Source organism: Camellia sinensis, chromosome 15 (genome assembly GCF_055761805.1).
Source record: "Camellia sinensis isolate YWXY chromosome 15, ASM5576180v1, whole genome shotgun sequence".
NCBI classification, from domain to species: Eukaryota; Viridiplantae; Streptophyta; class Magnoliopsida; order Ericales; family Theaceae; genus Camellia; species Camellia sinensis.
In genome coordinates this window covers 135,653,973-135,668,153 of record NC_138975.1, presented here as the reverse complement: position 1 = coordinate 135,668,153, position 14,181 = coordinate 135,653,973, and the positions used below count along the sequence as shown (strand labels likewise).

General features: G+C 37.6%; 1 long non-coding RNA gene across 1 annotated transcript; it reads left to right on the top strand.

Annotated features, from left to right (window-relative positions):
* The first annotated feature begins 3,008 nt into the window (after nucleotides 1-3,008).
* LOC145813761 (uncharacterized) lies at nucleotides 3,009-13,779 on the top strand. Its single transcript, XR_014357014.1, has 3 exons — nucleotides 3,009-3,269; nucleotides 4,095-4,206; nucleotides 13,565-13,779. It is a non-coding gene; the product is annotated as an uncharacterized LOC145813761 (long non-coding RNA).
* Nucleotides 13,780-14,181: the final 402 nt, after the last annotated feature.

The window sequence follows — 14,181 nt, the reverse complement described above, 5'->3', positions numbered from 1 at the left end:
AAATTTGTAATTTTCAAAATTAATAGAAAACATTACCTTGTTTAGTATGGAGTTTTCAATAATTAATTTTTAAAATTTGGTGATAAAATTTATTTTCGTTTTAGAAAGCAACCCAAACATGACCAAATATCACTTTTTTCGTTTCTTTTAATTCTTCTCAAAACTATAGGAGACGAAAAAATAAATTCGTCAGAAAAAAAGAGGCGCCAATTCTTTTTCTTGTTGGTGCCAATTATTTTAGCTCATTGGAGACGACCATTTTTGTCACAAAATTTAAAGTTTTTTGGGACAAAAGGAATTCGTCACCAATAAATTCTAAAATTGTTAGACAATGTCGTTTCATTTTCTTATTTATTTGGTAACAAATATATTTTTTGACTGGGAAGGATAAGTTATGGGAGACAAAATATTTCGTCACCAATAAACTCTTCATGCTCGTTTTATCTTTTTGTTAATTAGGCGACAACTATATTTTTGTCTCAGAAGGATATGTTTTAGGAGACGAAAATATTTCGTCACTAATAAATTCTCCATGTGTCGTCTTGCATTTTGATTGATTGTGCGACGAATATATTTTCGTCTCATAAGGTTAAGTTGAAGAAGACAAAAATATTTCATCACCAATAAATTCTCCATCCCCACACAACGTTGTTTTTGTATTTTTGTTGATTAGGCAACGGACATATGAGTTTGAGACGAAAATATTTTATCACTAATTATTTCTCTTTATTAAAATGTCGTCAGAAACTAAGAGACACTCTCACCTTAATCACTTACTTTCACACACACACAAATACTAAAGTCGTGACCTGAAAAGACACCCTCTACAAACCCTCATTTCTCTATCGGACTTGAGTCTCCTCTCTCACAAGTATTGAAACTGTGACTCGAGAAAACAATCTCTATAAACCATCTCTTCTATTTCGCACTGAAGCTCCTCTATTCTCTCTCACATTTAAGCCGTTTGTGCATGCAAACATTATTATCCAAGCAGACATTTTGTGCAAAGCTACTATTCTTTCTCACAGTAAAGCCCTCTCTACAAAAAGAAAAAAATAATAATAATAATTAAACAAGGAAAAAAAATACAAGAAATCTAGGCTATTGTGACAAAATTTGGTGACGAAATTTTTTTTTGTCTTAAAATTTAACCCAAAAATGAAAAAAATATTAATTTTGTCGTTTTTAATTTTTCTCAAATGTATAGGAGACGGAAAAAAATTTTGTCTACAAAATTCAGGCACCGCGAATTATTTTAGCTCATTGGAGACGAACATTTTCGTCACCAATAAACACTCCATCATGCAAACGAGGCCGTTTCATCTTTCTATTAAATGGGCAACAAATATATTTTTGTCTTGGAAGAATAAGTTGTGGGAGATGAAAATATTTTGTCACTAATAAATTTTGATTGATTGCATGACGAATATATTTTTCGTTTCATAAGGTTATGTTGGGGAAGAAAAAAATATTTCGTCACCAATAATAAATTCTCTGTTCTTGTATTTAAGGAGAGAAAAATATTTTATCACTAATTATTTTTCTTTATTAATATGCTATGGTTTTGTGTTTCGGAGCATTGAAACCATGACCCCAAGAAACACACTCTGACCCTTATCACTCATTTTCATGTGCACAGACACTCAAGTCGTGACCCAAGAAGACACTTCCTACAAACCCTCATTTCTCTCTCGCACTTGAGCCTACTCCTCTCTCACAAGTATTGAAGTCGTGAAGCAAGAAGACACTCTATAAACCATTTCTTCTATTTTTCGCACTAAAGCCCCTTTCATATGTCTCACACTTAAGCCCTTCATGCATGCCAGTATTGAAGCTATTATCCAAGAAGGCACCCTATGCAAAACCGACTATTCTTTCTCATATTGAAGGTGCCTCTTGCATAAGCACTTTTTCTTATTGTCTGAACCAACTCTACCCTTTTCCGTCTAGAACACCAATTTTAGAAAAATCGCAGGTCAGAACCCCTCTCCACAAAAAAAAAAAAAAAAAAAAAAAGAGAAAGAAAAAGATAATTAATGTAGCTATTTTTTTGTGAGAAAAAAAAAAACAGAGCAAAAATTAATAATAATTTTTTAATTTTCAAAATTAATAGAAAACATTACCTTGTTTAGTATGGAGTTTTCAATAATTAATTTATAATTTTTAATCAATATTTTTTTAGCGAACATTTTTTAATATTATGATTTTTTTTTTACTTTTTAAATTCCTTTAATTTAGATGAGGGAAAATTGCAGCAGTTGTCCCGGTACTTTGGTCTTTGTGTCATACAAATGGTATGTGTCATATCTATATCTATCTATCTGTCTATCTAGCTATATATATATATTATAAGGAAAATGGGGGTTTTAAACTTACAAGCCTTGTGGGAGCTCCAATATCCCAATCTTAATTTTCTAAATTTTTTATTTAAAAAAAAAACTCAGCATTTACTGACTTCTCCTATATCTACTCCTACACCCTTTTCAACTTCTCCCATACACTATGGCTAGTGATGAGATTGTTAAATTATTTTTATAAAAAAATCTTAAAACAAATAATTTGTATATTGAAAAGAAATATCTAAAACAAACATAAATTCTCATTAAAATATTACCCCTACTTCTACCAAATAAAAATAATAATAATAATTTTTTTTCATTAAAATAAAAATGAAACAAATAAATTTTCAACCTTAGTAACTAAAAAAAATGAAAAATCAAAAGAAAAAAATTGCATTAACTAATTTTTTATTCTCAGAAAAATAAATAAAATCTCATAGTGTGATCAATATAGTGTGATCAATATATATTCTCAGAAATAGTCAAAATCCCTAATTTTTCCAAATTTCCTCAAACCCTTTGGCACCTATGATTTCTTTTTCCCTCTTCTCTCATTTTCACATTCAAATCTCTCTCTCTCTCTCTCTCTCTCTCTCTCCATCTCCATCTCCGTCTCCATCTTCGTGTTACTCATCTCACTCTCATTCCGACTTCTCCATCGGTAAGAGCTCGAATCTGCAGAGCATCAATGTCGAAGCACACTATAATATAAGGAACCAGGGATTCTAGAGAGCTCAAATTTGCTGAGCAAGTTGTTGCCCTCGTAAACCCTAACATTGGTATGTATTCTCTCGTCTCTCTCTCTCTCTCACACACTTTATTTTTTTATATTTTATTTTTTTATCTTCAAGGCTTGAATCTCATGCTCTAGGTCAATGACCCTATGTGATCTCCAAATTCGCTCTTAATCTCCAAATTCGACTCCCTCAAGTAAAAGCTCCCTCCTTTGTTTCATGGTTTATATATGTGTTTGCTTAATTTACTCTTTGAATTTCTCTTTGCACCTTCATTTTTGTTCTACATGAAAATTTTTAATTTGAATATTATACAGTTTAAAATCACTATAATACTAAACATATGAATGTAAAAATACTGTATTTTGGTGTCAATCGTCGCTGTTGTGTCTTGATGAACCCTTCTTCCTTGAGAAGAGAACCTGAATCTTTTGAAGTTATTATACATGTAGATCAGAGTATTTAAATAAAATAAAAAATTTTAATAAAGTGGAATAGTATTAGTACAATTCGAATCTTGGTTTAAACTTGCATAATTTTACTGGGTTTATAATTTTTTAAAAGAAAAAGAAGAAAAGGGAATAAATAGCTTTTGTTGGGTTTTTTAGGGTTTTATTTTTTTGGGTCATGCTCACAAGCTGCAAAGTTGTAACCAACACAGAAAAGGAAAGGAAATTTTTTATTTATTTTTTTTTTTTTAGGATTTTATTTTGTGGGTTTATTAATTAGGTTATTTATTGCTTACATCGTGAAGTTCGGGACAATTAATGAGAGAACAAGGCAGAAAGATTATAGAAATCTTGATTTAAGATTATATACATCTTTGCTTCAGATTCTTGTAGTTGTTGTTTATTATATATTGAATATCTCATGGATGTGTTTAACAGGAATTAGTATTTGAGAAAACCAAAATTGCTTTCTTGAAACTGGGTATTTCTGTTTAAGCTTAAAAAGTTGTAGATTTTTGCCTAGTGCATGACCTGTGAAACCATTGTGATTAGTTTTCTTATTCTGTTTGCAGTGGAATCCCTAAGAAATCAAGTGGCAGTGCCAGACTTGTAATGACAACTATTATGGGAATGGTCTTCGGATATTTTATTGGAGTTTCATTCGCATCTGTTTCTCTTACTAAGGTATGTTGACAAATTCTGTGAAAAAACCTGTGTTGCACAAGACACATATCATCTATTTGATTCGTTGTGAAATCTCGTAGATTCACTTACCTTCAAGCATTATATCATAATAGAGCTTGATACTATAATGTTAGTGGTTTGTGAGTCTGTGACATCTATCAACCTATAAGCATTGCTAAAGTTCTCCAGGATGGATGTCCAACAGTTATTGAAAGTTGAAAGATTATCTCATTGTTGTTTGGATTCGGTCCCATGACTCTTTTTCGCACATTTTTATGTTATATATCATTTGCCGGCTATAGGATTTAAGATCTTTTTTTCTCTGCTTCATATATTTTTAAACATTTGGCCGAAAGTGATTGTTTCTTCATTTCTAGTATTTTTTTTTTTTTTATTTTCCTGATTGAAGATTCCAGGAAAGGTTGAGGAAACTAAAGAAAGGTGGAAATTCCACTTCCAAGAATTTTAAAATGAAATACTCGTTAGAAGCTTAGGTTTAAAAGAGCTTGTAAACCACATTTGGACACCTCCAACTGTGATCCATGAGAACCAGCAGTAAACCACATTTTCTGGAGGCTGGAGGATGGAATCCGGTGCTGAGAAGAAGGCGTGAGGCTAACCAAAACATTCGATCAGTGGAGTTTGGAGTGTTTACTGTCTTTGTGGATGAGATTCCAAATTCAATGACCCCAAAGTGTTTGTTTACTCTGTTCAATAAGTTTGGTGTAGTTAAGGATGCCTTCATCCCCTCAAAAAGACGGAAAGCGACGGGGTCGAGGTTTGGTTTTGTGAGATACGGATGCAAGGTGGCTGCTGAAATGGCGGTGTTGAAGGCTGATGGATTATGGTGCGATAATAAGGCTCTAAAAGTGAAGAAAGCAGAATACCAAAAAGGGGAGTTTAAACAACAGGCAATGAAAAACAAAGGTGATGGTCCGATGATGCAGCGCTCACAGAGGAGTTTTGGGGACAGAAGATGGGATAGTATAGGTCGAAGATCTTTTGCAGAAGTAGTTCAGAGTGGTGGAAGTAATGAGAAGTTGAAGACGGTTGTCAAGGCAGTTGAAGTTGGCAATGGGTGGCTCTACGAGAGTTTAATAGTGAAGTTGAAATCAGGCATATCCTTGGACGAGCTCAAAAAGGAGGTTGGTAGAAGAGGTATGGAGGATGTAAGAGTCAGAGAAGGAGGAGGGAGGGTAGCAGTGTTAACTTTCAAGTCCCAGCAACATCGGAGGGAGGCTAGATCCAAGTTAGAAGAGTGGATGCTAGAATGGTGTGAGTCTATTACAGATTGGGAGAAAGGCAAGTATATTGAACAAGAAAGGTGCGTATGGCTCATTTGTATAGGTGTTCCATTTCATCTGTGGAGTGTTAATACATTCAAAGATATAGGCAAGCTTTGGGGTGAAGTTGTCCAATTGGATGATGACACTACTAGTCAAAACTTTCTTCAGTGGGGAAAGGTACGAGTAATTACGTCCAGGATGGAGTTCATTAATACGGAGATTCACGTTGAATGCAATGGTAGTCTGTTCCCAGTTAGAGTTTATGAAGAGATTCCAGCATCATTTAAGCCGTGCCATTGCAACAGTTCATACAGGGATAATGAGGTTAGTGGTTATACGGCTCATAATGAAGTAGATCAAATGTCAAAAAATGGTGGGTCAGATAAGGATGAACATGAAGCTGAACACACAAGGAAGGAGGAGCTGAACAGAAAAGATGAGGTACCAGGTGATGATCAGGTTATGGTGGACCGAGAGGCAGGGGATAAAGGTGAAGGTAATGAGTGCCTATCTCCATCAGCTGTAAAAGGAACTGAGGATGACATGGGAACTCACAAAGTCAGAGGAGCTAGTATGGAGGTTAGTATGGAGAATACGGCAACCCCAAGAAATCAAATTCAAAATGTTGAAGGTCATGTCTATACTCCTGGGTTTATTAGAAGCCTGAGTGGGTCAGAGATTTTAAGGCCCAACTTAAATTTAGAGGTGGTGCTGGAAGGGCCACAGGATGGGAATAAGGAGACTAGGCCCATCACTGATCTTTCAGATTTAAGTGACTGTGCAGCCCATACTCAACTTAGGCCCCTTGTTCATCAAGAAGCCAAGTCTAGAGTAGCAGAACAAGCCAACCCAGTAAGAAAAGGAAAGCCTACACAATCCGTGGTAAATAGAGCTAATAAGGTTGGAGGTAATCTGCGGCAAAGGGCAAAACCGAACAAAAATCTGATCAACCAAAAAGGTGCATTGCAGAGGAAATGCTTCAAGCAAGGAGCCATTTTCAGAGCAGCAGCTGCGGCTATCTCAATGTCAATAGAGCAGAGCCTTAACACCAGGAGGAGGAATAAGTTATTAAATGAAGCCCAAGCTACCATGGAAGTTGGGAAGATTCTGGGATTGGACTTTCAAGGGAAGGAGAAAGAGGTGATTGGCAAGCTGACTGAACTCGAACAGAAAGACTTAGAGAGGGTAGAAGGTAAAGGTGTTGCTCTGTAAGTCAAGGGCAGGACTTACGGCAGGAGGCTTTTGGAGTTGTGCAGTTTTTATGATTGTATTATCTTGGAATATCAGGGGTCTGCGAAGACCCGAGAAGAGATCAAAAGTTAAAAGTGTAGTTCGGGCGAGGAAGGTAGATTTTCTTCTACTGCAGGAGACAAAGAGAAGCTCAGTAGATGTTAATTTTGTTAAGTCACTTTGGCCGTGGGATCAGCTGGAATTCATGGAGGTGGGTGCAGAAGGGAGTGCTGGTGGTTTGCTGTGCTTGTGGAATCCACAGAATTTCGAGCTTAAGGAATGTTGCTGCTCCAGGAACTTCATGCTTTTATCAGGTTTGGCCCATCATTCTTTCAATTGTTCTCTTATTAATGTTTATGCACCTAATGAGGTGCAAAAAAGAAGTATACTTTGGAAGCTCCTATCAACACTGAAATCATCTTTCCCAAGCCCTTGGTGCATAGGAGGCGATTTTAATGAAATCAGATTTATGAGCGAAAGAAGGGGTTGTTCTCGTAGGGGAAGAGAGATGAAGGATTTTAATGAATTGATTGATAAATTGGAGTTGGTAGATATGCCAATGCTGGGCAGGCAGTTCACTTGGTGTAATGCGATGGATGGTGATAGGTGGAGTAGAATTGATAGATTTTTAATTGATCCTAGGTGGCTGGAAGAGTTCAAGCTCAAACAGTGGGGACTACCTAGGAGTATCTCTGATCACTGCCCAATTCTCCTTATGGAGGATGAGAGGGATTGGGGTCCAAAACCATTCCGGTTTATTAATGCATGGTGTCTGCACCCTAAATTTAAAACAGAAGTGAAAAACTGTTGGGAAGCATTCCAGGTTAGTGGTTGGGCAAGCTTCAGGCTTTTGAAAAAGTTAGGAAATTTGAAATCCCATCTGAAGAGGTGGAACTATGAAGTCTTTGGTAACATTGAGGAGAAGTTGAAAAAAGCAGAGGACGAATTGCACGAATGGGATTTAATAGCTGAAGGTAGGAATCTACAGGATGTTGAGATTAAACGAAGGATAGAAATAAGAAAATTAGTCTGGGATCTGAGCAAGAAGAAGGAATGGTTATGGCTCCAAAAATCTAGAAGAGTATGGGCTGAAAATGGGGATAAAAATACCAGATTTTTTCACTTAATGGCAACCAAAAGGCAGAGGCTAAACTTGTTAAACTCAGTTACCGTGAATGGTGTGACTTATGATGAGCCTGGGATGATTAAACAGGCAGTGGAGAGTCATTTCAAGTCCCTTTTCACTGAAGATTGGAAGAATAGACCAAAGCTGTCAGGTTTTTTCGACTCAATTAGTTCAGTTGACTCATCTGAGGTGTTAGAGACAGAATTTCTGGAGGATGAAATTTGGGAAGCAATTAAAGATTGCGAAGGAAATAAAGCCCCGGGGCCGGATGGTTTTAACTTGAAATGTATTCAAAAGTGCTGGGCCATCATGAAAGGTGAGTTTGTGCAGTTGATGAATGAGTTCCATTCTAATGGAAAGTTAGTCCAAGGAATAAATAGTTCATTCATTACCTTAATTCCCAAGAAAGAAAATCCTGTGGGGTTGGGGGATTACAGGCCAATCAGCTTGGTTACCTCCGTATACAAAATCATAGCTAAAGTCTTATCAAGAAGGCTGAGGAAAGTGCTGCCTAAGATCATTAGTGAAGTTCAAACTGCATTTTTGAGTGGAAGGCACATTATAGATGGGGTTTTAATTGCAAATGAAGTGGTGGACTGGTGGAAAAGGTCAAAGAAAAAAGGTCTCATCCTAAAGCTGGATTTTGAAAAGGCGTATGATTCCGTAAATTGGGAGTTCTTGTACTCAATGATGAAAAACTTCGGTTTTGGAGAGAAATGGGTGGGGTGGATGAAGACCTGCATATCCACAGCTCGAATTTCAGTACTTGTAAATGGCTCACCAACTTCTGAGTTTTCTCCCATGAAAGGGCTTAGGCAAGGAGATCCGCTCTCTCCTCTTCTCTTTAATATTGTAGTGGAGGGTCTGAACATTCTATTGGAAAGAGCTAAGGAAGTGGGACTGATTAGAGGAGTATCCGTAGGATCATCTGAATTGATAATTACACATCTACAGTTTGCCGATGACACCATTATTTTTTGTGAAGCGGAGTGGGAGGAAGTTGTAGCCGTGAAAAGAATTCTAAGGTGCTTTGAGTTGATGTCTGGTCTCAAAATAAATTTCCACAAAAGCAAGGTTTGTGGTGTAGGTGTGCAGGAGGATATTGTCCAGGTCTTTGCAAACAAACTCAACTATCTCAGTCAAAAGTTGCCAATGAGTTACCTGGGGTTACCATTAGGTGCAAACCCAAGGAGAAAGGCTTCTTGGAAACCTGTGCTAGACAAGTTTAAGAGGAAGCTAGCTTCTTGGAAAAGAAGGTATTTATCCTTTGCGGGCAGAGTAACACTTATCAAGTCCGTCCTGTCAAGTTTGCCAGTTTATTTCTTATCAATTTTTAAGCTCCCAGTGGGCGTTGCAAAAGCCCTTCACAGAATTCAAGCCAATTTTCTTTGGGGAGGATCTGAGATCAGGAAGAAAGTGCACCTAATTAACTGGAAGGAGGTATGCCTAAGTAAAATTAAAGGCGGGCTAGGTGTGAGAAATCTTAGCCAGGTAAATGAATGCCTACTAGTTAAATGGTGGTGGAGGTATGGCAAGGAGGAGTCAGCGTTGTGGAAACAAGTGATTTGTAGTAAGTATGGAGGTTTAGGTGGTGGTTGGTGCCCATTTTTTTCTAGTTCAGTGTGGCTATCACATACGTGGAAAGATATATTGTCAGTGGCTGTAGTTAACACTGCCCTGCGTGATTTCTTCTTGCGAAACTACAGGCTAGTTGTTGGAAATGGTAGAAGGGTGCATTTTTGGACTGACAGGTGGTGCCATAACCAAAATCTGAGTGTGTCTTTTCCCAGATTATTCACACTATCAGTTGACAAAGATGGAAAGCTGTTTGATTTTTTTCACCGAAGAGTGGCAGACCCCGACTGGAATCTGGTTTTCAGAAGACCACTTTTAGCATGGGAAGAGGAGGAAGTGCAAAAACTTAATGATCTTCTGCAGAGTGCGCCTAGGCTCAATGAAGGGGTGGTAGATTCTTGTGCTTGGCTAGGTCATCCGTCTGAAGAGTTCACTGTGGCATCAATTTGGAAGTGGATGGAAGCAAGTCAAGGGGTGGACTGCACAGTCACTAGGTGCATTTGGAATAATATAGCCCCACCCAAAGTTCAATTCTTGAGTTGGTTAGCGTGGAAAGGAAGGATAAAATGCTCTGAATTCTTGCAAAGAATAGGAGTGTTGAGCCCAAATGCCTCGGCTGTCTGTGTGTTCTGCAGATCTGGGGTGGAGTCCGTAAATCATGTTTTTCTGCACTGTCCTATCATCTGGAAAGTGTGGGCCATGTTAGTGAACTGGTGGAATTATAAGTGGGTTATCCCTGGATCAGTGGAGGGACTACTCCTGTCGTGGTCAGGCATAAAAGTGAAGAAGAAGTTGCAAGCAGTTTGGAAGATTATACCTCTAACAGTCATGTGGTCTGTGTGGAAAAGCAGAAACGATTGTCTATTTAATAAGGCACAATCGGATTGGAAGGCATTGGTAGAACTGATAAAGGCTAGAGTCGCGTTGTGGGTTTCTACATCATTAAAGGGGTTTAACTATTCGGTGCAAGATGTTATCTTTAACCTGAGCCAAGTGTGTCACTGTGTGTAATTAAGTGCTGAATTGCTTCTGGTTTTGTGGTTGGTTAGTTGGTCTGCTCTGAAGTTTCAGTTGGCTATAGAGTGTACCTTCAAGGCCTAATGCTGTGCGATTCAGTTGTCAAGCCAGAGGAGTGTCCATCTGCATCTCTGCTCTTACTCAAGGAAAGGTGTCTGGTTTGTTTGTTTGGGCTGCTGCAAGGCAGTGTAGCTTAAGGCAAATCTGCTCCATCTGTATGCTCCAGCAGTGGTGACTTTTGCAGTTCTGTTGCAAGGATAGGTGTCTGGTTTGTTTGTTTGTGCGCTATACTTCAGTCCCACAGTTCTGCCATGACTTTAGGCTGCAGGTGGTAGCTCTTCAGCTTAGGGGCTGTAGTCTGTTGGCTCAGTCAGAATTAATCTGCAGGTTGCTGGTTGCTATGTTGTTCTGGTTTGGACTGTTTTGGAATGGTTAGCTCTGTCTGCTCTGGACTGTTATGCTTATCTGTGGTCTGCTATGTGGTTAGCCGGTGGGAGTTGTAATGCTAATGCTAGCAGTATTTTGGCTGGCTGTGATGGCCTCTAAGTTTGGTGTGTGATTTGGTTGAAGGGCTGCAGCTGCAACCAGTAGTGCCTCAATGCAACAGTCATACGGGGTCCTGTTCAGTCTTGGGGTCTGCTCTGCCTAGTGCGCGGTTGCTGTTCTTTTTGCTGCTCAGGTTTGCTTTGCTGGTTTGCCGGATGCTGGAAAGGCTCTTGCTGGTTTGCTTGATTGCGTGCGGTTGGTTTTGCCCTTGAATAGGCTCTATCTGGTGTGTTGCGGGTCTACACTAGAACTTATCTGTTGCTGGTTTGCTTGAAGCACTAGGTTATATCTGTGGTGCTACAGTGCATTTCTGTGGGTTCTGGGTCTGCTAGATGATTGCTGTGCAAAGGTTGAGTCTGGGATGGTATGCTTGGCATAGTGTTTTAGGAATTGCCTCGGTTGTAGTCTTTTGCTATACTCTGTAGTTCTACTTTGTTGTTTGTTTTCTTTTTTGCCCCTTGCTTTGTTGTTTGTTTTTCTGTTTTCTCTCTTGTTGGTCTCTCACCATCTGGAGGTTTGAGCTTCATTTAGCTCTTAGCTCCTCTTTATTGATGTTTCCCATTGTACCTTCGTACGTGCTTCATCAATAAAGTTTTCTTTGCCGATCAAAAAAAAAAAAAAAAGGAAAACAGGTTTTTCCATAGAATTTGGATATTTAAGGTTAGAGTTTGTTTGTATAAAATGCTTATAAATATTTTGTAGGAGTATGGTGTTTTAAAATTTTAATTAAGGCTATGTATGTGGGGAATGATGGAATGCCCTGTTTGAAGAAAATTCAAATTTGATTATGTTTTATGAATTGTGATAGATTGCTAGTTGAATGAAAGAAGAGCATTTAGAACACGCATGGGCTTGTAGGAACTAAACTGATAGTAAGCTAGAGGGCCATGTTCGATTTATTGACTCCTTCAACCTGGCAACATTCATGAGTTGCTTGTTCAAGTGCCCCTAGGAGACACAGTCAGGAAGTACCATGTATAGGAAAAATCCCATCACGTTTGCTATGTATCCATAATGCTGTTTTGTGGTGAATTTTAAATTAAAATTGTGCAGAGAAGGTTCTAAATCGCGGTATCGGGTAACGTAACGGTATCGATCGCGGAGTATCGGTATCGGTAGTATCGATCGGTACGTATCGGGAATCGGGTGTCGCAGTGGTGAAATTTTAAAAATCATTTTAAAGGTTTTTCAACTTTTTCTTTCCCATACCGGTCCGAACCGGTGAGTATCGGCCCGTCGCGGCTTGTGTAACGGCTTGTGTAACGCTTACAGGCCGATACGTACCGGGACTCGGCCGATACTCCTGCGATTTTTAATCTCAGTGGTATATCGGCCTGTATCCGTCGCGGCACCCCATTTTTCCGATACGTATCGACCGATACGTAGCGTATCGGCCGATATTTAGAACTATGGCAGAGATACTTTACTTAGAAATGTTATAGGTTAGTAGGATGAAGATTGATATAGAATGTGATTTTGGTTGAACTATACATTAAAATGAGATACTTGTTAAGACTGAAATGATATGGCAAGCCGTTTACCTCCTCATTAACTGTGTTCTCAATTACTTATGCTTGACACGTAATTAGAATGGTATGATGTTAGCCGTGGAGTTAGATTTAGAGGTTCATAAGAAAGTTGTAAGGGGAAATGTGTTTCATTTTTATTTTTATTTTAGTAGTGATGATAGATATCTCTTTTTTGCATCATACTTTTGGAAAGTATTATAGCATTAACTGCCATTTGGAATCGCTTTCTATTAGTTGCATTAGCAATTCCAAAATTAAAGAAAAAAATATATTTTAGATCAGATAAAAGGTATTTTAGTAAATCTATTATTTAGATATATTTATTAATATTATATACGAAAATTGATTTTTGAAAAAGGATGTGACATATGTTCTATACTGTCTCCTAGGTGCACTTACAGTCTTTTGGTTGGTCTGCAGTCCAATTTTAGCAGTGAAGTAGTCTCGCACTATTTTTTGAGAGTGGAGATCTGAGGTTCTTGAACTAATAAGCACTTTACAACAGCTAAAATCATTCTAGGTTTAGGGAAAATAGTTCAGTGATGGAAATTTTGCCGTACTTCGGGTATACATGGAAAGACTTAGGCATAAGAGGAGAGGTTACCGTATGTTCTCTCCTAAAATAGAGAGAGATGTTGTATATCACATGAAGAAGGTTTTGTATGTTGGCAGTATGAATATTGGTAATAATACTGGAGGATAGAGAAGTGAATTTCAAATTGCATGTTGTCAATGCTCTTAGCTGTGGACCTCAGCTTTAGGTGTTTAAAACTTAAATAATGAGCTGTTCTTATAAAATACAAAGCAAAAACTTGTTTTGGAATCTCAAACAACAAAAGAACTTGTTTTTATAGCAACTCAAACAACAAAAGAACTTGTTTTAACAGTCTTCTTCTTCTTCTTCTTCTTCTTCTTCTTCTTTTTCTTCTTCTTCTTCTTCTTCTTCTTATTATTATTATTATTATTATTATTATTATTATTATTATTTCATGCATAGGGTAATTTCTTATTAGTTGTTTTCTTACTAGAGAAAAACAATGCAATTGTAGGATTATGCCATGGAGTTAGATGAGACACGCATACGTAATGCAACACACTTGATGGTTGCCAGTTTGGCTGGAAGTTTTGCTCATGTAACATGCAAGGTTTCATCTCAAACTGGAGATCTCTTTTGCTGTTCTATTGTCCTGTTTTGTTATCTGAAAATATAGCAGTCCTATCTGATCAGAATCTTATGTTTGTATGCCTTTGTTTCCTGGTGTTTGACAATGATTGTGTGATTATTGATAGGAACCCTTACGTGGCTCAATATCAAGTCAGCTTAGGAATTTGCTTCAGGGTTTAAATATTGCAAGTGAACTTGAACAAGCTGTGCAACTTGTTACTAATGATAACCTTGGTCTAGGCTATGCATTGATTGAACAAGCTGCAACAGAAAATGTTAGATTGCTTTCTATTTTCTTCCACAAGAATGCATTTATGCATATATTTATTTATCTATCCGTTATGCATATGTTCAGTTCAGTGCTTTTGATTCACATTATGCTAAATTGATAATGCATGCAATAACAGCTAACAGTTTTCACTTCTAATATTTGGAAAAGCTGTTTTAGAAGTTGTATAGAAAACCGAAGAATACTTTGTTGTTGGATAAGGTTCTGAAATG